Genomic DNA, 25,241 nt, shown 5'->3' on the forward strand with positions numbered 1-25,241 from the left:
AGTCTGGACCAAAGTAGAGGCCGACTCATAGATGTTTAGGTCGAAATAGAAAAGGAAGAGAAACTGGTGCATAGAGAACTATGGGTGACAGGGACTCAACAAACTCTACTCTACAGAGAGCCGGAGCTGAGTGAGGTCAATTTCAGGTTAACTTTTCAACATGATGAACTGGATTATAAAGTTATTCTTATGACACACATCACTGTCTCAGTTTGTAATCCCTGATTCAGAACTGTTGTGACTTGTGCCAGACCATCAAACTACAGTAAATACAGTGTTATGATCCTGGATCAGAACTAGTTTTATCACATTTTTGGTTTTGTTTACTGTTCTCACACACGTGATGCTAAGAGTCCAGTCATTAAAATCAAACATGTTAAAAATGATTTTAATATTCACTTGAACAAAGAAGAAACATTTTCCCCTCAGGAGTGTCTAAGCAGCATTACGGCTCTCTCATCTCTTTTGCTAGTCATAGTAATTATATTATTGCATATGATTCAATCGTGATGCGTCTATATTATTTCACAATCCACAGTGGAGAACATTATTTACAGAAGTTAATCCCATTTATAGATGGGGAGGTGGGCTGCGAAGAAACAGGACATTGGGAGTGAAAAAAGGTTTGTTATACAATCTGCAAAGTGTCTCAAGAGTTACAGCATTACAACCCACTCTATCGGCGATGATTCAGGAGCTATAAACAGAAGCCAGAAGAAAAGATGGATGACCAATCTGTCCCATCTATTCTTGCTGAGAGAGGATTAACCAGAGCCCAGTGTCTCATTCTCGCTTATCAGAAACAGCAGGTTGGGAGTCAGGAGCAAAAAAAAGACATCACCACCTCCCCTATGAGTCACACTCTGGTCCTCTGCTCCTTATTACTGACACACACATGCACACAGACTCCACACACACAAGAAAGAAAATAAACACACACACACACATCCATAATATTCATACAGAAATAGAGCCTTTGTCTCTGCATATTGATGACTGTCTACTGGCATGGAGGGGACGGACAGATGCAGCTCGCCTATCAAATGTCAGACACAACTACATTCATAGAGTAGCAGCAGCAGTCGTGACATTTTTATTTTTTAATGGCCAACCACTTCCTGTGAGTCACACAGTTCTTTCGACTTTAGACAAATCCTATCAATTTACACACTGTGGTCTGACTTCTATACATCTATACACAGAAAGTATACAGAATGCAGATTATTATTAATGATATAAAGTTTGTCAAACTGTTTACAACATACAAAGAGACATTGTAATACAAACTTTGCAGGTCAAAACATCCCTGGCTCATTTTGCAGCAGCTATTGGTTCTGACAATGTGACCATACCATTTCTTCAAGAAATAGTTTGACATTTTGGGAAAAAAAAACACTCACTGTATGATCTATCTTGCAAAGAGTTATTTCAGTATGCTAAATATGAAGCTAGCTTAGTTTAGTATAAAGACTTGAAGCTGAGCTAGCTTAAGCTGTACAAAACCAAAATTCAAAAACAGCCAATTGTGGTTTTACAGGGAGTTACATACTGAAAGTATCTTTTCTATTTCTAAATAGTTGCAGCATGTAACTCACCGTTAAACTAGGACTGTGTAGGTTTACAGCACCCTTTGCCCGGACCTCAGCGCTTCCCAGGGAAGTGGACTTTTGGAGAGGGATGGGGCCCCTGCTCCCGACGCGATCGTCAACCAGGTGGATTGTCCGCAGTGTGTCAGGGGTCTGTGGCGATGTCAGAAACCCAACCAACCTGTCTTGAAACACGGAGCCCGTCTCGTTTGCCATGCTTTGAAGGTGTGACTTATTTACCGTGTCATACAACTTCGAAATCATGTGGAAAATCAAAACAAACAACGACTCATATTGAAGAATTTTAGATGGACTGATGATTTAACTCACTGTCTTTCAGGGAGCAGCTCCTACATAACACCACAACTTATCATTTTACATTTTGGTTTTCATATACAGATTAAATAATCAAGATATTACATGTTAATAAGTGAGGGTTTGAGGTGCTACACAGAAAACCTTTGGACAGAACAAAGCAAGCTTTTTCACCCTTCCTTTTTTCTTCTTCTAATAATTGCAATAACTTGCACTGATATCATGCTAATAGCAACATAAGAAAGAAACCAACTATTTTAAGAAAGCTCCGAGTTAAGTGGATGTCATCTTAAGGAAGTTCAAAGGTTTCACTGAATCCAAGTGACCTGAAGTGCGAGTGTCTGAGGCAGATTTGCAGTCGACCCTTGTTTTATGCAGTGGGCCTCTCAACTGGACAAGCTGCAGCTGTCCATTAGTCTGAGAGCCATGCAGGCCTGTGTGTGTGTATGTGTGTGTTTATGGTTGACAACTAAGAGGAAGCATGTGTGTATCAAAGAGCAAAAGATGTTCAGGCCATTTATCTCTTTTAATGTTAGTAACACAAACAGACACATACGCACACACATTTTTGTCCCCGATTTGTGTGAGTATGGATGTGTGTTTGGGGGAAACTGGGGGCCTGGGAACTGTGTGGAAATCACATTGGGCTTCCTCTGGCTCATCTAAGAGTCATGGGAAACAACACTGACCAAAAACAACAGGGATCGTGCATGCTTCAGCTAGATCAACCGACATTGTACTGTTTAGACAGGACATCAAACACCAACTTCTACTATAAATAAAAGGAGAGTGAGTATATCCTTTATACTAATCCGTAGCTTTAAATTATTTTCTGCAGCTTACCTACTGGTGGGAAATATGAACACAATCAGACTCAATACCTATGATAGCATCATTTTCATCAGTTTCCAGTCAAGATGCTTTCTATTGCTCCTCTGTAAAAGTTAACAATAACATGGCAGGGGAATTTTGCCTCCTTAAATTTCCTCATAAAACAGCTTTTTCAGGCTTTTTTCACCAGGATGTACATGTTAGTTGACCAGGTCAGATTGTTCGTGATGCTGATTCCAAGGAATTAAAAACTGTTCACTTGTTCCACCTCAGCTCAACAGCAGTATTGCTAAGGTTTCTAAGTTTACCAACCAGATTCATGGGGGAGATTGTATTGAATGAGCTGCAATCAACAAACAGCATGCAGATGTAGGTGTTATTATGTACTAGGGATGTTAAAATACCAGAAATGTATTAGTCGATACCAATACCAGTGAAATTCCATGATTCTTGATACCACTTTGATACCACGGTAAAAAACAAAACAATAAATCCCATGTGCTTCTATGTAAAACATAAACCTTTATTACCGTTTGCCTACTGGTTTTTGTTAGGAAGTTAAACAAGTTATAATTCCCTCTCTAATATCTATTCTATATTGCTGTAAATACATCTCTTTCAAACAACTGTATTCATTCAAATTTCTCACCAAAAACTAAGTTTTACAAGACTACATTAAACTCATCATGAAAACATTATAATTTTCCTTTGCTCAATATTAATTTTAATTGAATAGAGCCTGAATGCACCATAGTGCAACTCTATAGAACAGGGGTCCCCAAACTTTTTCCTGTGGGGGCCACATAACTTTTCCCTTCTCTGATGGGGGCCGGGGTCAGTTTGTAACAGAAAAAGTGTGACGATCGCAGGGGTGCCTAAACGTAAACATTTATTGTTTTCCAGAAAGCCACACATAACCAAGCTGAGCTAACAGTCCACTTTTTAGCTTTGAGAGTTTGTCTGCTCGCATTTGGCCTTGCAAGTTATCATACTTGTCTTTGTGGCGGGATTCATAGTGTCGGCGCAGATTGTATTCTTTGAATTCCGCCACCGCCTCTTGACAGGTGAGATAAACAGCCTTTTCTTTGCATTGAACAAAAAAATAATCGGTTAAATACCCTGCATTCTGAATACATTTTTCTCTTACCTAACCTTTTCGCCATTATTCCGTTCTATTTGACAGGGGCTAGTCTAGGATTTGCGTGGCCAGACTGAAAAAAAAATCATAATGCTGGTATCATAATGCATCTCTGGTATTGTTCAGGGGGCCGGGCTAAATGTGGAGGCGGGCCGTATCCGGCCCGCGGGCCTTAGTTTGGGGACCACTGCTATAGAACCTCCAATGACTGGCTGCTATCAGCTAATAGGTAACGTCAACTACGACTACGACTCCTTCTTATGATTTCAACACGGATTTGTTGTTTTATAATGTAGCATTATCAAGGAAAATACTAGGGTGCAACCCCTGGACGCATCACGAGTAAATGCGTTCCAAACACATTTATTATCGCCCACGGGACACCGTTAGTCTCAAGCCCTGATGGTACTATCGGGCACTACGGTACCTTCTGTACTGTGGAAAAAACGAGTACCGTCAAGTTATCAGAATTTTGGCATCGACCTGGTACCAAAGCATCAGTTATCAGTTCTTCTGACATTCCTATTATGTACACATTTACACAAGTTGTCAATTTGAGTTGACTGACTGACCAACCGGCCGACATTGTCATCCTACAGCCAGCCAAATGAACTATGAATTACTGGAATTAAGCATAGTCCTCAGAGTAGGAGAGAGAGTTGGAAAAATCATTAGGCTCAAATCTCATTTTAGGCCAGAACAGTAAGTAAAGTAAAATACAGGCCAGCTGAATGACATTAGCATACTAAAACATCCCTATGCTGTTAGGACTTTTCTATAGCAAAAAGACAAAATCCTTAATAGATTAACATGTGTCCTGTACATTCATTGTAAAACATCATAATGGAAGCCAGTTCTATAAAAGTGCCAGGAACAAAAAGAAAGCTATTGCTAATGACATGAATATAACTTACAATGGGGAGTAAATAGAGGGGACAAAATGATAATGGTTCATCTATTCAAGAATGGAGGTTTCCAGAGCTGAGTCATTTCACAATATTTACCCTTCAATTCTTGGTGTTCTTTTTAAATACCAAGCTACGTGACCTGCTCTTTGCAAGTACGCAGTGTCATTGTAAGCAATGACAATACAAGCCGATGCCATTAAAGCTTTTACCTGTCGGATGCCAGGAAAAGGAGAAAGTATGAGGAAAGGCGACCTTCCGTGTTGCATCAGCAGAGGAACAGAACAGCTACTGAGGTAGAACTCAATTTCAGCCTTTTTCACAGACCTACTGTAAATGTGACGCAAGTTGGTGCGCAACAGACGCTGTGTCTCAATTCAGGGGCTTCAGCCTTCAGTGGCTGCATTTGTAGACCAATTACGTCAGAGCGGCCACGACAGGGCTGTCCCATTTCGGAGACTCCTTCAAATGCAGCCGACAAATGCGGCTTTCTTTCCCCGGATTTGGATGATACATCTGATGTATCCCGGCTGCACGTATCCTAAGATTCATTGCGCGGCCAGAGAAGTTATTTTCTGACGAAAAATGGCACCCCCCGACCTGGAAGTAGCGGCAAATGGATATACTTTAAAATGTAAGTACCGTAATTTCCGGACTATAAGCCGCGACTTTTCCCCCATTTTTCGACCCTGCGGCTTATATAACGGTGCGGCTTATCTATGGATTTTTACAGCTAACGGCCACTAGGGGAATTCCTAAATCTATGGTACGAGAGACAGACGGACATTACGAGAGCGAGACAGTTTGTGAGACACGTAGAAATAACGTAGAAATGCATATATATTTATTTCGAGGAGTCTTATTTTGTTAAATATGCTTTTATGTTGATACTCCTGAAACCGGCACTTTCTGGGGGTTCGCGCCACTTTTTCGGGAGACTGAAAGAAGGATACGCTGAAGAGAGGGGTGCATGTCCAAAAACCCCGACTGTGGAGTTACCGTATGATGATGACTTTCTTGTGTTTCTTCTGTTTCAACGGTAATTTATGGACAAATTAAGGAAAACACCAACGGTCAGAGACAATAAATGCTGATTGAACAGGCAGAAGTTCTCCATCGTTATTTCCTGGTTCTACACAACACAACGCATCGTTGTGTCAGCTACAGACCGGCTACATACACATCAGTCAATTTAGCGTCTGCGGCTTATAGTCAGGTGCGGTTTATAGTCCAGTGCGGCTTATATATGTACAAATTAGTCAATTTAGCGTCTGCGGCTTATAGTCAGGTGCGGCTTATAGTCCGAAAATTACGGTATTGGGTTTCACTCGAATAGCTAACGATACAAATGTTATCAAATGAAAGGACCTTAAAACATAAATATTTTATAGATAATGTATACTTCATATTACCTGCTTGGTTTTCTGCAATCGTTGGGATTGATTATACATATATTATTTATAATATGTGTTCTTATTTTGCAACTTAATCTGCTTTTGTTTAGTGGTGTATAGCTAAACTTGCTCTAACATTTTAGGGAGAAGGAGACAGAGGCAGAAGAGAGGAGAGGATGGAGAGCAGGGAGAGGATGGAGAGCAGGAAGAGGATGGAGAGCAGGGAGAGGATGGAGAGCAGGGAGAGGATGGAGAGCAGGGAGAGGATGGAGAGACTCTCCTCTCTGCTGGAGAAACCTGTTGAAAAATTAAATGTAAATTAATCGAAATAAAAAGCTAAAAGTATTATCTCTGGTTCCGTTCTCTGGGAAAAAATGTTAAAGTAAGCCGTCAACTGCGCTTGATAACTACCAAGAGTTGCTAGGCGACGGAATTGAGACACAGCTATAGATTGACCTATATCCAGCTGTTTTCTTTGAAGCAAGTTCATTACTTCTTTTTCAGCTACAACTAGGTGAGCCAAAATGTATAGAACCTAAATTGATTTGAGGGCCGGATCAAAATTTACAGGAGGCTGCATTTGGCCCATCGGCCTTGAGTTTGACGCATTTGCTTTAGGGATAGCAAGGCCAACGCTTGGTCCATCACTTTGATCCAGACTGAAATATCTCAACAACTACTGGAAGAATAGACATTCATGGTTCCCAGAGGATGAAACCTGCTGACTTTGCTGATCCCCTGAAATTTCCCCTCACGTTACCAGCAGGTCAAAGTGCTCACATCCTGTGAACTATGGACAGGCAGCTTCCATGGCAGCTATAGATGCTCATCTGTTGCATCTAGCTATTGGTCTGTTTGTCCACGCAGTGGTAGTAAGGGGAGTACAATGTTATTTCAATGCATCCTCTCTATTGGAAAGGTGAGTGGGAAATAATCTCAATGGTTATTTTTGAATGATTACACAGTTCCAACAATAACTCCAAACATGAGGTGTTGCTGCTGGGGGTTTCTCAGAATAGTTATTAAGTGGGAAGGTTTTGCACTTCGTAAGATACACAGACGTACATTGTATCACGTGATAACAACACTTTTTAGTATTGGCCGTTAGTTAGGTATGTTAGGAAGCTTCTCCATAAATATCTTACAATAGGTTTGCTGATATGGGAGCAAACATTGTTCCTGTCTTTTTAGTGACACAATGACTACTCAACTTGACCTCTGCAGCTTACAAGCAAACATTAAGTTGAACGTGAAGTGGGAGAGTGATTGCTGCCGGAGAAAGAGTAAGGATTTGTTCCATGGATAATTGTCAATCCATCAAAATACCTTCCAACAAGAATTCCCTAAATTCACTGATGCCTTCAAATCAAAGGGCATTATTTCCTCTGGTTCTGTGAGAGCTGGTTTGGCTCAGGGCAATTTAATAGTCTCATGAGTGAAAGCAGAACCACTAGTTTTTATGTACATTCATGCCCTCACTCTCCCTTTCCTGCTCTCTCACACACGCAATCATACATGTGTAGACATCACAGATTGTCCTGTGCTCGAGCATATTTCACACTCCATTTGTGAAACTACACAAATACCACTGACCTAAAAGTTGGCCTGTCTCACGACCGTATATGGAGTGCTGCTTCTGGCTCAACAACAACATTACTCAATAACTGTGATGCTACAGTACAGGGAAAAAGAGGAAAGAGCTAAAACTAAACTACAAATGGAACTTCAAATACTAACTACAAACTGTTATTCTAAGCAATGACAATACACGCCGGGGCCAATAAAGCTTTTACCTGTCGGATGCAAGGAGAAGGGGAAAGTATGAGGAAAGGCGACATTTCCGTGTTGTATCCCCCCAGCTCTTTAAAATAACACAACTCTTCTGGCAGAGCACAGCTTGAAAACGTGTGCATGTTTGTGAGAGAGAGTTTGTGTGTGTTTAAGATTAACATACAATTTGGTCGACATAAAGCCCACTAAAAACTAAAAAAGTTGCTTAGCCAACATAGCGTTTTTCACAGACCTAAATGTGATGCATCACAGTTGGAAAGATTGACCTAATTCCAGACACCTGACATGTTTTCTTTGAAGCAAGTTCAGTGTCAAGTGAAAAAGAGGAAAGAGCTCAATTTAAATTAAAAATAGAACTTCAAATACTAAATAAAAATCCATGAAGGAGTCCAGCTTTTGCTTTCTGGTAAGAGATCATATTCAATGCAATTACATCACCTCTGAGCCATTTAGGCAGGCCAATAGGGAGCAAATAGTATAAATAAGGAGGTTATTATTACAATAATACAGTGAAGACAGTTATGACAATGACCATAATGGTAAGGAATAACTGAAATTTAACCAATGAATATCTTGGATGTTAGCACAATTATCCTAAAGCCAGAGTAACTGTGTGGCTTCTTCATTTCTTTGTTGTGAAGATGATGTCATTTTTCTTAAAATCTATAAGGAAGTGGTCTACTCCCTGTGGAGACACATGGCTTCAATCTGAGGGTAGAGGAGAGAGAGAGACAAAATCAGGTTGTTTTTACCGAGAGACAGAAAGCTGAGGCTTTGGAGAGCTCAGGTTGTGTTTGAACAAAATGTGACAACAGGGAGACCTCAGCCTTTTCACTGATGCCATGGCAACAAGTGCCATGCATATAGTGGGTAAGAAAAAGTGACTAGAATCAGGTGTAAAAACTAGAACAGTATTCAGCTCGGAGAGAACGATCAAGGATCAAACGATCAAGGATCAAACGACCTGTGTGTGTGTGTGTGTGTGTGTGTGTGTGTGTGTGTGTTCATTCATGCAAAACATAAAACACCAGCAGCAGTGTCAAATGAGCAGGAAGACTGTAATTCAAAGGGATTAACATTTCATTAGCAGCAAGCTCCTGGGCTCTATTTCTGTTATATTCATGAGGATAAAACATCCTTATATATGACCAAACATCCCTGATACTGAGAGCTGAACAAGAAAATGATGTAATTCAAGGGCTTAAACATGTTTTGGCAATGAGCTACCACATTTAATTAAGTGTCATAACGTTATTTTCCAGATCTCTTCTCTCAGCCCATATTTGTATGAGCGTTGTTGGAAAGAACTTGAGATCTGAGATTGTTATTTCCAACGACTGCTTGTCTGTAATGGTTGTGCATGTGACAATAGATAACATTGTGGTGCGACACAGGGATCCCAGCCGTATGGAACTTAGGCAGGAGCGTGGTGTACTTTATGAAAATTAAATGAGAAATTTTCTACACAAATAAAGTGACCACTTCCAACCTGTGCAGCTACCAGAAGCTCTGACTCTGCATACATGTGCAGGTCACTGTTTTGGACAGATATTTCACACTATTGTCTGAGAGATCCCAGACCACATATTCCTCTGAACCTCTCCATAGTGATCTGTTGTGCTAAATGTGAGCGGCTTCGGCAACAAGCACAGAGTTTAACTATTTTCCTTTTCAGAATATTTCTTTTTAACACTGTCTCTCTTTTTGTGACGCAGTAATTATAAAGGACTTTGATTGTTCTTGAAGTAATCTACCTGATCAAACATGTGCAGCACAATAGCTGGCCGTACATCCCGAGCAGTGTGGGTACATTAAATTAATCTGGACTACATTTTGCAACAACAAAAGAGATGGTATGAGTCATGTTTGTCACAGAGGAAGGACGAGCATGACCAATGTAACATCTCAGGAATGGATATATACTGAAATGGTACAAGATATTAAAAACAATCTAAAGCATAGAAAGATAAACACAGAAAGACGGAACAATGTATTGCTAATCTCTTCGGACGCCAGCCCAGGCAGTGTGGGTGTCTGGACGAGACGCGCTTGCTTGCACATTCGCTCATCTGCTCCAAAAGAACTGGTCTGCGGCTGCAATGTGTTGTCTTCCTACCATATTAGCTGTCGTATACTCCCACATGTAACCCCCTCCTCTCATTCACTTGTTCTCTCGCGCTCCCCTTTTTGCAGAAGACCGGCTGTCACGTTTCCAGCCCACTCATTACCGTTCCTCTCTCATGGAAATGTTGCTCCAAGGAGCCGTCATCCTACCTCTCCTCGACTGCACCCTGGGTGGAAAACTGGAACATTAAATAAAGACAACGTTGACCCAACTCATATGTATGTGTTTGTGCGCACATGTATACATTTACTTCGGTGTATTCAGCTGAAGTTAAAAATGTTTGTGAATGTAATATGTCAATTATGGTCATAAAGGTGGCTTAAATAAAAGAAACTGTATAAACGAGACTCATGACACGAAACAAGTTTTGTGTTCTTGACACTCGTGACAGGCGTTCCAGCCACCGCAGCATTCTCACATAGTGGGAAAGCTCTATGCTGATTCAGGGCATGCCAATGGACTCCTTACCAGCCAGGGTGTGAAGCCAAAGCCTGTCAGTGAAGCTTAGCAACTCCTCTCAGCAAGTAAATACTCTCAACACAACTTGCAGATATTGATGCCCCCCCCCCCCCGACAATCTGTGTGGCCTTGGCGGTGGGGTGTCACTGTAACTGGTGAGTGTGTGGTTTCACAGTGCATAAAGGTTTTAGCACTTCAGTCTAGAAATGCATACTTGTAAGTAACTGTTGTGTACGTGTTTATATTTGTAATCACGCCTACATAATGTGTGCATTCTGCTTCTTCTGCACGGTGTATTAGTCTGTCTCAGTCTATGTATGGCATGGACCAAGTAGGCCTCAGAGTGAAATTTAGCAGCTGTTCTAGAAGATTACACACACATCCAATGTTAGCAACAAGTGAAAACAACTACGGTTGCTGTTTACTTTATTCTGCCAATGATCATTGTTTTATGGAGAAATATATTAAAGAGAATTTTATAGACTGTTTTCATGTTGAGTAACCAGGAAGAAAGTCTGGTCATGGACAGTACACATGCATAATGAAAGTCTCAGTCAATCTATGGCTCAATATTCATCTTTAAATGTGAAACCCACACTGTGCCGCGCTGTATATACGTTTGAAGCCACATGTGGAGCAGGCAGAACGACATACAGACAAAGAGAGATCCCTGTGAAATGCCACAGCTGGTCTCCATTAAGGCAATTCATAAATGGAGGCACCATAGTCTGTGGCCTCCTGGGGTAGATGTTCCACACTGACTTAGGGGTGATGTTGAAGCGTCTACCAAAAAGGCTCCAGTCGGCCTATTCACATTTTAGAATGGGGTCATTTACTTTGTCTCATATACATAGTGTATCTTTGGGATACTGGGGCCTGTTTTACAGAAGGGTTGGCAAGCACTGCTTACACACAAATAGTGCGAGCATCTCATTTCATAAATTATTCTTACTAACAAATCGAGTCCCACAGTCCTCTCACATGCTTATGCATAGGTTGCAAATATGGTGTGAAAAGAACTGAAAGGAGCACCTACAGTATATGTTAATTGTTAATAATCATAGGACATTATTTTAAAGGCTACCAGCTGATGTTATTTGTATTTAGTAGTTAATTTAACACGCTATAGTGCTGCAAACTAACAGGCTTTAGTTTAGTTTACATGTTATAGTTACATGCTATTTAATAATAAATCAGGTTTACTGTACTCATTCCTTTAAGGGCCAATTGTAACTAATAAATAATAACAATTATTATTATTATTATTATAATAGTGTAATAGCGTGTACTGTGATACCACGAAAACGTGATACTGTCTGAGACGGTTATTGTACCATGACAATCTCATACAACTCTACTTGTTAGCAAACAGTTACATATTTACAGGATTAGTGTTTGTGTTCATGTGGTGAACGCAACATTCCCTCTCCTTTCAGCGCCGCTTTGTTTTCCACAAACATCTGAGAAACATATCTGACTCTTAATCTGCTAAATGCTCCACTATGTTAATAATTTACCACCATGAGAAACCCCTTTCACATACACATACTTATGTGAGCAGTTGTTAAAATATTAACATTGATTATAGCAACTTTATGGCAACGACAAAATAATCTCAACTCAAAGTGAAAGGAGCAGGCCCAGTGATGAAGACAGTGTAATGTGGTTGAAAAGTTATTTTGTCACATATACTGTTCAAAGTAAAGTAAGTAAATACCATGCTCAAACAGTATGCCTATATTGAGTGAAACATTTACTGTCCAGATGTTTTACACCACAAACAAAATAAAATAAAATAAATCTATATTTATCATTTCCATTCCCGTGGGATTCAGCATCACATGTGTGGTATTTTTGGAACACTTGGCATCTTGACTAGAATTTAAAATGAAGTTCAGCACAATGCCTACAAATGTGAGTGTAATGTTGAAAGACACACTGAAGAGTTCACAGTGGTGCTGCTCAGTTTAACTCAAACCCTGATTGATTCATTCACACATTGTGGCTATAAACAGCCGAATGCACTACAGACTCCACTGAAATCCTGATTGTGTATGAGTGAACATAAATGTAGCTTTTTAGCATCAGGCCCTTAAGCCCATCACCAGATTGTTAAACACTGGCAGTTGGTCTCTGGCATAATTCCCCTCAATGAAGGTCAGACAGACAGACAGAGTTGAATTATAACAACCAGCTGGTGTGTACAGCTGACATTTGAATGAGAGGCTGCAGAGGGATGTGGTTTACTTGGCATAGCAACAGAAGGGTGCGGTAAAGGATGCTGCACTGATCAAGAGCAAAGCCTCATAATAAATATGATCCACTGGAAGAGGATTCAAGTGTAAAACTGTAATATCAACAAAGCTAAATCATGTGGATCCAACTCACAACAGAGCCATGAATCTTCATTCCACAAAGCGTAGGGCTATTAAGGGCTTGACTTCACTGACCAGACAATTAAATGAGCACTTATTTGTGCCTGTTACTGCCAACAGGGTACAACTGTAATCTGCTGTGTCCTGTCACAAAGATAATAGACTGGTGATAACACTCGGACTCAGTGACTGATTTCTCCGTGTGGTCCCCTGAATAAGATAATACAAAAATGCTATCCATTTACAATACATGTGTTTAAGAGAGTAATTGTGCCTTATTTAACAATTTTACGCTGAAAAACATTGACGAGAGAGGGGAAAAGGGAAAAGGCTGATATGACAAAGACTTTGTATTGGACTCTTATCCACAATAATGCAAATACATAGTAAAAGCCACCAGAGCCTGTGTTTGCTGCATACTGCAGATGTTATACTAAAGTCTGTCATCACATTTAATGTCAGCCATTGTTATGATCTAACACATCAGACAAGCTGGCAGTGCATAGCTGTGATAACTCTCAGGTCAGAGAATGGCTGCTGACCAGTCACAGGTGTCCTCAGTCTCACTCCAGTACACATGAAACATGATGGTGCCTTTCGCTCTAGGTAATCACTCTATACACTATGTTGTACAACAGGAAACAAGATACATCGACTATGATTAAATGATGTCATACTAGATTATAACAACCTTTACGAGGCAATCAGAAGCACAGAAGCAGGGATGTTTATGTTCTATAGGCCAATCACACAATTGTAACAACCTGGAAGAATATGTACGCCTTTTTATGTGCATCTGCTTTAAATAAATGCATATGTACATAGAGTAGAGAAGTGTGCGAATGAAAAAAACAGAGGTGTAAATTAACAACAAAAACATAGTCTTACTAAGTTTTGTGTCTAAATGGGAACTTAGTTTAAGACATCAAGCATCCTGTAGCTCGCTGAGTGACTGAATGTGATGTCACTCGTTTAGACTTGCTGGCACTAAGAAGAGTCATATCTTCTTGAGAAAGCATGTTTTGAAACATCAGAGGCTACTCTGAAAGGATTAAGGAGGGAGCAACTCTTAGATTTTGATAATTCATCACAATTAACATTTTCAATACTTTAAGTTCATTTTTCAGGATTTATATATTATGGTATTGTCACTTTAACTTAAAGGTGGAGTAAGCGATTCTAATCCGATACTTATAATACACGCTCATACATAGCCCTGTAAAAGTGTTGTTTCTGAAATAATAAACACCAACAAATATGGATTAAAGTAAAATATCAAAGTTTGTGGGATAATTTTTTTTGGGATTTTTGGAAATTATTACATCCTTCTTTTTTCTATACATTTTGACTTTTGGTCTAAGACAATTACAGATGAAGACAAGGACGTGTGTTTGAGAGAGAGAAAGAGAGACAGAGAGGGGAAAGAGAAGGTGAACTATTGCACGCAATGTTTCTGTGATACTGAACGTCCATGTAGCATTTATTTCTGCCAGAAAAGCCCTGGCAGGGCGCTGGGGAGCGCAGTGCCGTTCTGAAAAGTTCAGAGATTTTCAACCAGAAGCCTTCAGAGCTCTCTTCAAAAAAAAAAAGAATGCCATATGGACTGAGCTTAAGTTATTAATAATAATAATAATAATTTGAATGTCAACATTATGAATGAAACTTTAAAGCTTCAAACTATTTGTTACAGCTATGACCCACACAACACATTAATCCCAAGAAAAGAGAAGAAATGTTTGTTCAGATTTAATAACTATTTAAATTCCATCCCTGGGAAGGTAGACAATTTAAATAAACAAATATACTGTAGTTGTGTTCAAGCCATGTGGCTGGATGATGACATAACTCAGTGTCACACGGGGTCACAGCAATGAAGTGACACAACATACCAAGTGCAAAACTTGCTTTTCCATGGATCATGTAGTTCAAGGGGGACAACCACAGACAGGAAGAAAATCCGGCCTGAATGTAGTGACAGTAATGTCCTCCATAGGTTTCTCAGAGGACATCTTGAGGGCACAGAAATGCATAAACATTGGCAAATATTTGACTCACATTCATTTACATTCTGAGCGGGTGAAAGGGGCGAATAAAACAGTTGCTTCCGGTAGCAAAGCAAATTCATCTCTTCCCATGGAATCCAACTTTGCTGAACATTGACCAGCAAAGTCGCAGCCTTAACCAATAACAAGATAGTGTGTGGTTGACCCCACTTGGCACTGTCCATATTAGCGCAGGCAAAATGCTCATCGAATATGAATCAAGATTCTGTTAATGCGTTGCCTATTTCTCGTTTTTTTTTAGTAACATAATTTAGTGTACTGCCACCGACCGGAGCATATCGAAGGTCACTTGCCTGCATTTGTGCATATGTGACCATGCCCTAAATATTAAGACTTGGATTTACTACTCACTGCCATGTCTGTCAGTTACTGCTGGCAGACATCTACATATGAAGAATAGGTGAAACTGAGCTGGGTGATCATTTCTAAATAATATGAAAATCATTGGCAGCAATTCGTAGGCGAGCCACACAACAACACAAACACTTCACTCACAAATAATCTGCCCATGGATGCATGTTGTGAGGGGGTGTACCCTGCTAGGCCTTCTCCTGAAGGCAGTGGGCACCGCAGCACATGTTCCCTTGTTCAAGCTGTCTGTGGGAAGCATGAGGCGGACAGTCCATGATCCTGTTTGATCTTAGCCACTAAACCACTCGTGTAGAGCAGAGGAACGAGGGAACAACTGCACACTGAGGTTTGCCGGGTTGCTGTGACATTTGTCTGTATTCCAGTGCTTCAAGAAAATTTCATGTAGGACATGCTTTGACATTTAACATTACTGTGGCTTATTTTCCTTCTCCACAGGACATCATGGAAATATAGTTTAAGCATGTGTCTTGAACTTTGCCTAATATGGAGCACCCTGGTGGCTTTGTGGTCTAGAGACACATATCATGTGACTGTGACGTCCTGGGTTCAGATCTGGCATATGTTACATGTTGTCACCCTCAAGTTCCTTTAACCTCCACAGTGTCAATATTCATATTATGAACAGGGGTCTCAGCTAGCTGTGGTGTAGCCGTGTCCTTGGTTTCAATAAGGAATGCCAACAATTCTAACTATCCATCCTGGGAAAACTGAAGGACAGATGTAGAAACTGTTTCCCACACTGTGTGCATGCTTTAGAAAGAAGAAGAGCCAAAGAAAATCAAACAATCAAACAAAAGTGATGCCATGCTGTCAGGCTGAATTCCTACACATACATTGTACCATTAGAGGAACATGTCTACTCATGTCTGATCAGCACCACAAATAAGCTAGGAAACATATACATACCTTATGTATATACTGTATATATATATATATATATATATATATATATATATTGCGTCTCAGACACGGTTAATAACAAAACATTAGTGATTTAGGAGTTAGGGCACAAACAGCCTCGGTGCTATTGCAGAACCTGGCTGTCATTGTTCTGCTACTTTTCAGTCTTTTAAAAGAAGGGACAAAGTTAAAAAGATGGTTAGCAGTGTGAGGAGTCTTGGAGAATATTGTGTATGGTTTAGATTTCAGCAAAAGATGTTCCTGTATCTCCTGGCCTATGATTCTAAATGCAGTGCTTGACATTTTGATTAGACCTTTCTCGTCTTGTGTCGAGGTGTTTCCAGTTATTCCAAAGATGAGAATGCTCTCGATCCCAACACGATAACATTGCATCATCGTCTTAACTTAAGTAGTTACATGTATTTAATTACACTTTGTATAGCATGATTCATTATCATCAATCATTTGACATTCTGTAGTATGTAACATATTTTTAGTTATCCAGGTCTGGGTTGCGGTGGTGGTAAAGTAGCCTGACCCGTCTTAATTGAACTAATTCCTGCAGCTGCTTCTGGGGGATCCGAAGACATCCCCAGGTGTTATGGGCTGTATAATCCCTCCAGAGTGTTATGGGTCTTCCCCGGGATCCTGGTATACTTCCAGAGGGGAATATCTCCAGGGGGCACCCAAATCAAATACCCGAACCACCTCAACTGGCTCCTTTGAAACCGTAGAAGCAGCAGTGGGTCTTCTCTGAGGACTTCCAGATGTTGGAGCGTATCACCCTATCTCGAAGACAACGCAGTTGCTTGTATCCACAATGTCATGCTCTCTGTTACTATCCAAAGCTCATGACTATAGGCAAACTGATCACAGGCAAGAGACCTGACCAAGAGTGAATCAAGAACCCTTACGGATAGACCAATAGCAGACAATGCAACCTGGCCTGAAACACTGGGCCCCCTCCTGGCACCAGGCCAGGATTTGTTACACTTATTACACTGAGACTTATTGCATTGAGTATAAATGCTTACATATGTGAGAGTGCTTTGTTAAAGTAGGCAGAGAATAAAAGCACTACAGGGACGTCTTATTATGTACTGATTTTGACATTTTAATTGATGCAATGATATCCAATATTTGGCTTACAACATACTCTTCCTATACACTTAGGAATGGGGTTCAATAGCATTTTAACTCATTTAAATCCAGTATCCAGTCCACTTAATACAAATCTGAATCCTTTTGAATTCCTCAACTAATCTTATTAAGTTAACCTTTTAACATTCTGACAACTTTGAAGTTACTAAAGGATGAGACAACTACCACTCAAATATGTTCAATGTTCAATGATCTTGTTGGCTAAGAAAGCTGGAAACACGGGAGCCTCATTAATGATTACAGGCTGTACATACAACCTGATATGAGAAATGAGATGAGCAGCATAATATATAAAATGTTAATTAAATGTGTTTTCCCATCCTTAGTGGGACCAAACAACTAGAGAATGTATACATGTAGAATGAACATTTCTGCCTCACGTGTGCAGTTTAAAAAAACAAACATATTACCGGAGCCTATCTATATAAGCAAAGTATCCATTCCTAAACTGTAAGATCTAGTGGAACAGGTCCTGAGAAGTCAACCAGCTCATTAAACAATAGTTAACTCATGATATACAAAAAAAGAAAGAAAAAAGAAACACGGATATAATATCGTTACATAGTGTGGCAGTCAAAAAAGCGCCACGTCTCCTCTATATATAACATACAATGAATAAAGAACGTTTTAAACCTTATCCTGTTTGGGATTGCAGGGGGCTGGAACCTATCACAGCATCCATTGAGAAAGAGGCCAGCCTATCATAGGGGTAGCACTAAACAGACATCACACATCTGTAGGTGATTCATCTAAAACACATGTCTTTGGACTGTGGCAAGAAATGTGTTCCAACCCCAGTGTTAAAAGGTACAGTGTGTAGTTTATAGCCACCTGCTCCAAAGAAATAGGGGGCAGTATTTTACCTCTATTGCTGTGTATTGCATACACATTCATCAGTCATGAAAATCATCAGTTATTAAAAAAGCCTACTATAGTATGTTAAACCTGTCATATTTATTGTATTCTCAGTATTATAATGTATTCTACAGCTATATATATATCTCTCTCTTCTAGTGTTGATATATTTAATGTGTATGTTTTACTCCTGTATAATGACAGTCAGTTCATTCCACCAAACTGCTGAAACTCAAATAACACAGCTATCTTATTAATCTTCACGTGGGGGCTTAGATATCTGTGTGTTCACTGTGACACTGGGGGCTGAACGTTTGGCGTAACGTTACATTTTGATAGTTTGTATGTTCTGAGATGTTGTTATCTGCTGACCGCTAACAGAAGATCCGTCTGTCTCCCAGTAGTTCCACACTCAAACCAGCCTCCCTCTGATAGTGGGAACGAGGCGAGGCTGCAAGTCATTTTATCGTTTCTGTCACAATGAATTTAATTAAAACAAACTATCAAAACATGCAGGGATCATAGATGTATTATTGACATGCCCTGAGTCAGGTAGCAATGCCTTTTCTCCCTCTGGTCTGAGAACAGACTGGCGCTGACGCATTGTACCTTTAACTAAAGCTTTTTCTAACAAATGCTGTGTATCATGGGAAGTGTGTGCTGACAAAAATCAGTGTGAAGAAATGGAAAGGCACGATCAATGTAATTGTTGACACTAAAGTAATGACTGCTGCCCTAATTAAGGTACATTCACTGTAGTAAAATCAATCTTTTACAAAGGCTGTCCTCGGGGATGCCCCAGAGAATCTCTTATGTATGCTGCTCTTTTGTCACAACAAGGTGGATGTCTAAACACTGATGTCATTGGTTCACACTCCTGCACTTACTTACAGTATCTCACAACTACAGACAAGTTTTAAAACATAGGCAACAACTAAATAAATTGCTGTAGTTCTGTCACTCACCAGGTGGAGAACGTGCGGACGCCTGCAGCCCAGGTATGTGGTTTCAGACTGCTGGGACACTCCGTCTAGTGTCTGGGTTTACAGAGTCCTTCTTTGTACAACAATGACGTGAAAGTTAACAGCACCTAAGGAAAGATGGAGAGAAACATATTTTTTTTACCTTAGTTTTACTGCCAGACTTGATGTCACACTGTTATTCAATTGAGCCAGTGTTTTTGTACTTACTGTAGCACCTGACGCACATTTGTGGTCACATTTATTGATACACAAACATGTATACTACAGTACATATCCACGTGTTTGACATGTGGATATGTACTGTAGTATACATGTTTGTGTTTGTATCAATAAATGTGACCATAAATGTGTGTCAGTGAGTAGGTCAGTGCGTGGTTGTATATCACTGACAGACATGTGACCTGCATGGTCCAGGGTCACTGACCTACAGAGCCAACAGAAGTATTCGAGCCTCGTTTGACTTCAGAGTTGATACATGAGGTCAGAGGAAACACTGACTGAGGGCAAAGTGTTTATGATGTTACTGTACGGACGGCTCTTATCACAGCCTCACTTTTTTTGCTCTATTAAAGCTGCTCAGACAAGGACAAGCAAAATAAATATTTAACAAGTGATGGTTTCAAAGATATCAGAAATATCCAGCTCATCATGTGCTGCATCATCATGTTCGTTCACCAACTGGTTCTGCAATATGAAATAGGAGTTTGAAAATTAAATACATTACTTTAAAAAAACTGAACATAATAAGGAGGTTTGGGTTTCTCCAAATCTTCGATTCGCACTTCCGGCTACGCCAACGTTAGAGTATGGAGTCTTATATATTTGTTCATTGTTGTCATGCCCTAACAACTGTCATTCACATGTCAAATTCTTCTTCAAAAATATAGGCTACATGATATCAAGGGTGATATAACCACCATATGTTTGGGTACTGTACCACACTGAGGCATTATGGTCAAATTTAAATAATTAATTTAAAATGTAATAACAATTAATTATTTCACCAGTCTTGGGAACAAAATGTAGGTTCCACATCAAACTAAAGGACAGAAGGGTATTTTACAACAACAACTTTGAGCTACAGGCTGCAGTAAAGTATACTGTGTTGTCTTTCAGCTACAGGCTCCAGTAAAGTATACTGTGTCGTCTTTCAGCTGCAGGCTCCAGTAAACTATACTGTGTTGTCTTTCAGCTACAGGCTCCAGTAAAGTATACTGTGTTGTCTTTCAGCTACAGGCTCCAGTAAAGTATACTGTGTCGTCTTTCAGCTACAGGCTCCAGTAAACTATACTGTGTTGTCTTTCAGCTACAGGCTCCAGTAAAGTATACTGTGTTGTCTTTCAGCTACAGGCTCCAGTAAAGTATACTGTGTTGTCTTTCAGCTACAGGCTCCAGTAAACTATACTGTGTTGTCTTTCAGCTACAGGCTCCAGTAAAGTATACTGTGTTGTCTTTCAGCTACAGGCTCCAGTAAAGTATACTGTGTTGTCTTTCAGCTACAGGCTCCAGTAAACTATACTGTGTTGTCTTTCAGCTACAGGCTCCAGTAAACTATACTGTGTTGTCTTTCAGCTACAGGCTCCAGTAAAGTATACTGTGTTGTCTTTCAGCTACAGGCTCCAGTAAACTATACTGTGTTGTCTTTCAGCTACAGGCTCCAGTAAAGTATACTGTGTTGTCTTTCAGCTACAGGCTCCAGTAAACTATACTGTGTCGTCTTTCAGCTGCAGGCTCCAGTAAACTATACTGTGTTGTCTTTCAGCTACAGGCTCCAGTAAACTATACTGTGTTGTCTTTCAGCTGCAGGCTCCAGTAAAGTATACTGTGTTGTCTTTCAGCTACAGGCTCCAGTAAACTATACTGTGTTGTCTTTCAGCTACAGGCTCCAGTAAACTATACTGTGTTGTCTTTCAGCTACAGGCTCCAGTAAAGTATACTGTGTTGTCTTTCAGCTACAGGCTCCAGTAAAGTATACTGTGTTGTCTTTCAGCTACAGGCTCCAGTAAAGTATACTGTGTTGTCTTTCAGCTACAGGCTCCAGTAAACTATACTGTGTTGTCTTTCAGCTACAGGCTCCAGTAAACTATACTGTGTTGTCTTTCAGCTGCAGGCTCCAGTAAAGTATACTGTGTTGTCTTTCAGCTACAGGCTCCAGTAAACTATACTGTGTTGTCTTTCAGCTACAGGCTCCAGTAAACTATACTGTGTTGTCTTTCAGCTACAGGCTCCAGTAAACTATACTGTGTTGTCTTTCAGCTACAGGCTCCAGTAAACTATACTGTGTTGTCTTTCAGCTACAGGCTCCAGTAAACTATACTGTGTTGTCTTTCAGCTACAGGCTCCAGTAAAGTATACTGTGTTGTCTTTCAGCTACAGGCTCCAGTAAACTATACTGTGTTGTCTTTCAGCTACAGGCTCCAGTAAGATGCGTTGTCTGTTGTTCTTTTCTTCTGACGCTCGCAAGTAGGCGGGTGGAGAGAAAAAGAAATGTTTGGAGAATGACCGACCCTGCTTTACATTTCAATGATTAAAAGTCATTATGATACCCCTTGAAAAAAGCTAAGAATCATTCACTTATGGTTGAGTTTGACAAACAAAAAGCTTTATTTCTTCATCATAATCCCCATGGTATAATTTGACCAAATCTACCATTAAGGCCTGTCTCACGCTCAGCCAGCGGATGTTGACTACAGCAGTCATACCAAAGTGCCTGATGATGTGCGACCTGCCCCAGATGTTGGCCCCTCTGGATCCCTGTACAGGTTATATAACGAAGAGATAAGGTGAGAAATCTATTTGGCATATCCATCAGGGAGGTGCTACCACTGCTTTCTTGTTATGAGTCTTCACCAACCAACACCTCCCTAATACTGCGACCAGATGTTTTATACTAGTTTATCATATAAAGCATGTCATCATGCTGATGGAGGTTTTTACAGACGTTCTGAAAAACTGTTTCTGACTGTTGAGGGACACTGATTAGCATAATCAAAGACTTTTATACCACACTACCAATCTGTTCCTGTGGATAGTGGTGTATGCAGTATTCTAAGTAAAAGTCTTGTAATTATAAAGGTATAGATAAGAGTTCAGTTGTTTTTATATAAATTAAACAGTGCTTAGTCGACTTAGTGATTAGTCGACTCATTGACTTGCTGATCGATAGAAAATTAATCTGCAAATACTTTTAAAACTGATTTACTGATTAAGACATTTGTCAAGTAAAAAGCTAAATATTTTGCATGTGTGACCCCAGGTGTCGAACAAAGCCAATCCAGTACTGGAGTTTGTTTTTTTCAATATAAACACGTACTATATACAAACAATTTTGATCACTTAGCTTTGCTTTTTCAAGAATTGTGACCAAGATACATAATAAGTGGGACATTTTACAGTTGCTCTCTGGTGGACAAACAATGTAATGGTGAAACGGTTTCTAAATGACCTCAAACCTAGTTTGGCATTTCTTATCGACAGACATACACAAAATACACTTACAAGAAGCTACTATCGGTCTAGCTCTCGTGTGTAACACTACTTAATGTAATATACACAACACATGTTATGTAAAGCAATAGATGCACATTTGATGAATTAGTATAAACAGTGGGTAAACAGAGTTTAGGTTTGGTTATTCTTATTTTACTCGAGTATGGTCTTACTTTGTGATAGCAGCTTCAGTAGCTGTATCTTGGCCAGTGAGATTTTCAGAATCTGTGAAGGGGGTGTATTTTCCCAGACTACACTTCAGTTTACATGTTGTTTAGTAAATGGGTTCATGGTCCTGATAGTCTGCAGCAACATGTTGAGTTATAACATAAGGCAAGGATTACTTATTTCGTCTTTAATGTTTACCACAATATACTGTGTACAATGTATCTCCACGGCACAGAATTGTTATTCTGTCAAATATGCAAAGTATTACACATTTCCTTTGTGAATTCCTGCTGTACAAACAAACCCCTCAAATTCAACCTAAATACCTCCACATTTTCTGACCAAGGCACAGGAAACCGCTTGTGAGCTTAAGAGGTTCTGTTGTTTTAGTTTGTATCCGCCCCAAAGAACAACCTGCGGAAATCTTTAGAGCATTTGTAAATACTCAACAATTACAGCATATTACATGTTGATAAACGAGGCGCACGTAATAACAGTGGAACAAAAGTCCGCGGAACATTAAACCTTGTGGCATCAACACGCAGCCACAGACAGAAGTGGGTTCCTACTCTACAAAGCTCGACTAGCATAGCAAGCTAAAATGCTATGGTTTATGGATGCACCAAAGCAGAGCTGCGCACGGTATAACGTTACTGTATGTTGCCCTATGCTGCTGCACACAAACTAAGAAAAGTAGCGTTAGTTAGTAGATGTGGAAGTCATTGTTATGAGACTGCTTTCATTCTAACCAGATAAAGAAGATGCAAAAACGTACAGTTTGCCAGAGTTTACCACAACGTAACACAGCTACGTTGACGTTAGATATTGAGTCTGAATAAGGGTATGTAAGAGACAACAAGCCAGTAAGTGATATAAATGCCGTAAATAGCTAACCTCAAACAGGAGACGTACCACTTAGGTAAGATATGTCACCAAAGGGAGCTTCTTCATCTGCCGGTAACTCGGTAAACTGCAGAGCAACACTCAGCACACATGCATCCCCAACAAGTGTCAGAGTGGATAGTTAGATCAAAGATAGCATATAATGAAGATGCGCTGCTTGAGAGAAAAACTGGATCATCTTCCGGTCTACAAAATGATGCCTGATATGACACATGCACCGTAAGATAAGGCATAAAGTTTGCCATTAGACATTTTTATAAAACATGACACGAATGTAAGTTCGACAAATTGACATTTTAATTCTCCACCCTGGCCTAAAAGCAATCTGTGAAATCCACATCTGCGTATATTTGTGGTATCCAAATAAAGAGCAGAGTAAGAGGTCTGTCTTAATCCTCATCTCTAGCCACCTCGAGCTGAATGACATTATCATTTCTATATAACACTCTAGCGCCATCTAGCGGACACATAGGGAAGGTAGGCAAATTCTTCACATAGAGATTATATCTCGCAAAACTAACTGGTGCTGGTACTGATGAAGGTATACGACAATGTCTTTATGTGATTTGATTTGGATATTGTTGGCGTAACTACAAGCCTCTTACTAAGACAGTTTACTACGTCTGTATTTTTATTTTTATTTTTTGGCATGAGACTTATATTATTGTCACATTACAGGATTTACCAGTGTTGCAAGTTTTAAGGAAGGGAATTGTTGCAATTGAACTAAACATAAGCACTGCAAAAGTATGTAATGTCATTTGGGGAATCTTCTCAGAATTCACAATGAATATTAAAAGTGCCATAATGAACAATACCAAGATAGGAATATTGCATACATGAACACAAAAGAAGACTCACTCAAAAACATTAGTAGAGCAATTTAAATCAGAACAGCAGAATAGCTCTGCCTTAACCCTTGCATTATGTTGAAAACAAATTACGTTAATTATGTTTAGGGTCATATTGACCCTTACTGTGTAAATACACTCAAAACGGTCAAAGAACCAGGTAAAACCAATAAGAACTTCAATTTAGATCATATGCACATTTAGAAAAGGGATATACAATACATTTTTTATTCATCATCCAACAATCCAACACTATATTTAACAATTCTTTACATAACATTTTTCCCTCATCACACAAAAAATAATAAATAACTTTTTTCTCAAAATATTCTCCTCACATTCTCAATGCTCTCCACACGATGGGCAGAATGTAACTGTATGCTTTCTGCAGATGTAATTCTTGCATTTCACACAATTCACGCAGTTCTCGTTTTACTGAATGGAACAAGGTGCTCGTCTACAGTAACATGGGGACCAGGATTGTACAACAAAGGAAGAACTTCGACCCATTTATCCCATACATCTCTGATTGCAGTCGTGTCACAGTTGTCAAATCGGATCACCCGAGTTATCATGT

At 39.8% G+C, this 25,241-nt stretch overlaps 1 protein-coding gene across 2 annotated transcripts in view; it reads right to left on the reverse strand.

Annotated features, from left to right (window-relative positions):
* ncalda (neurocalcin delta a) overlaps positions 1 to 23,939 on the reverse strand; it is a 63,867-nt gene extending 39,928 nt beyond the window's left edge. The window contains exons 1-2 of one of the 2 annotated variants that reach the window (XM_029451443.1): positions 23,805 to 23,939; positions 19,236 to 19,360 (exon numbers count right to left, since the gene is read on the reverse strand). The gene's annotated coding sequence lies outside the window, so the exon portion shown is untranslated. The remainder of the gene's footprint in view (positions 1 to 19,235; positions 19,361 to 23,804) is intronic. The other variant, XM_029451444.1, reaches the window with a different exon arrangement.
* Between the last annotated feature and the right edge of the window lie 1,302 nt (positions 23,940 to 25,241).

This window comes from Cottoperca gobio, chromosome 16 (genome assembly GCF_900634415.1).
Source record: "Cottoperca gobio chromosome 16, fCotGob3.1, whole genome shotgun sequence".
Classification (NCBI taxonomy): Eukaryota; Metazoa; Chordata; class Actinopteri; order Perciformes; family Bovichtidae; genus Cottoperca; species Cottoperca gobio.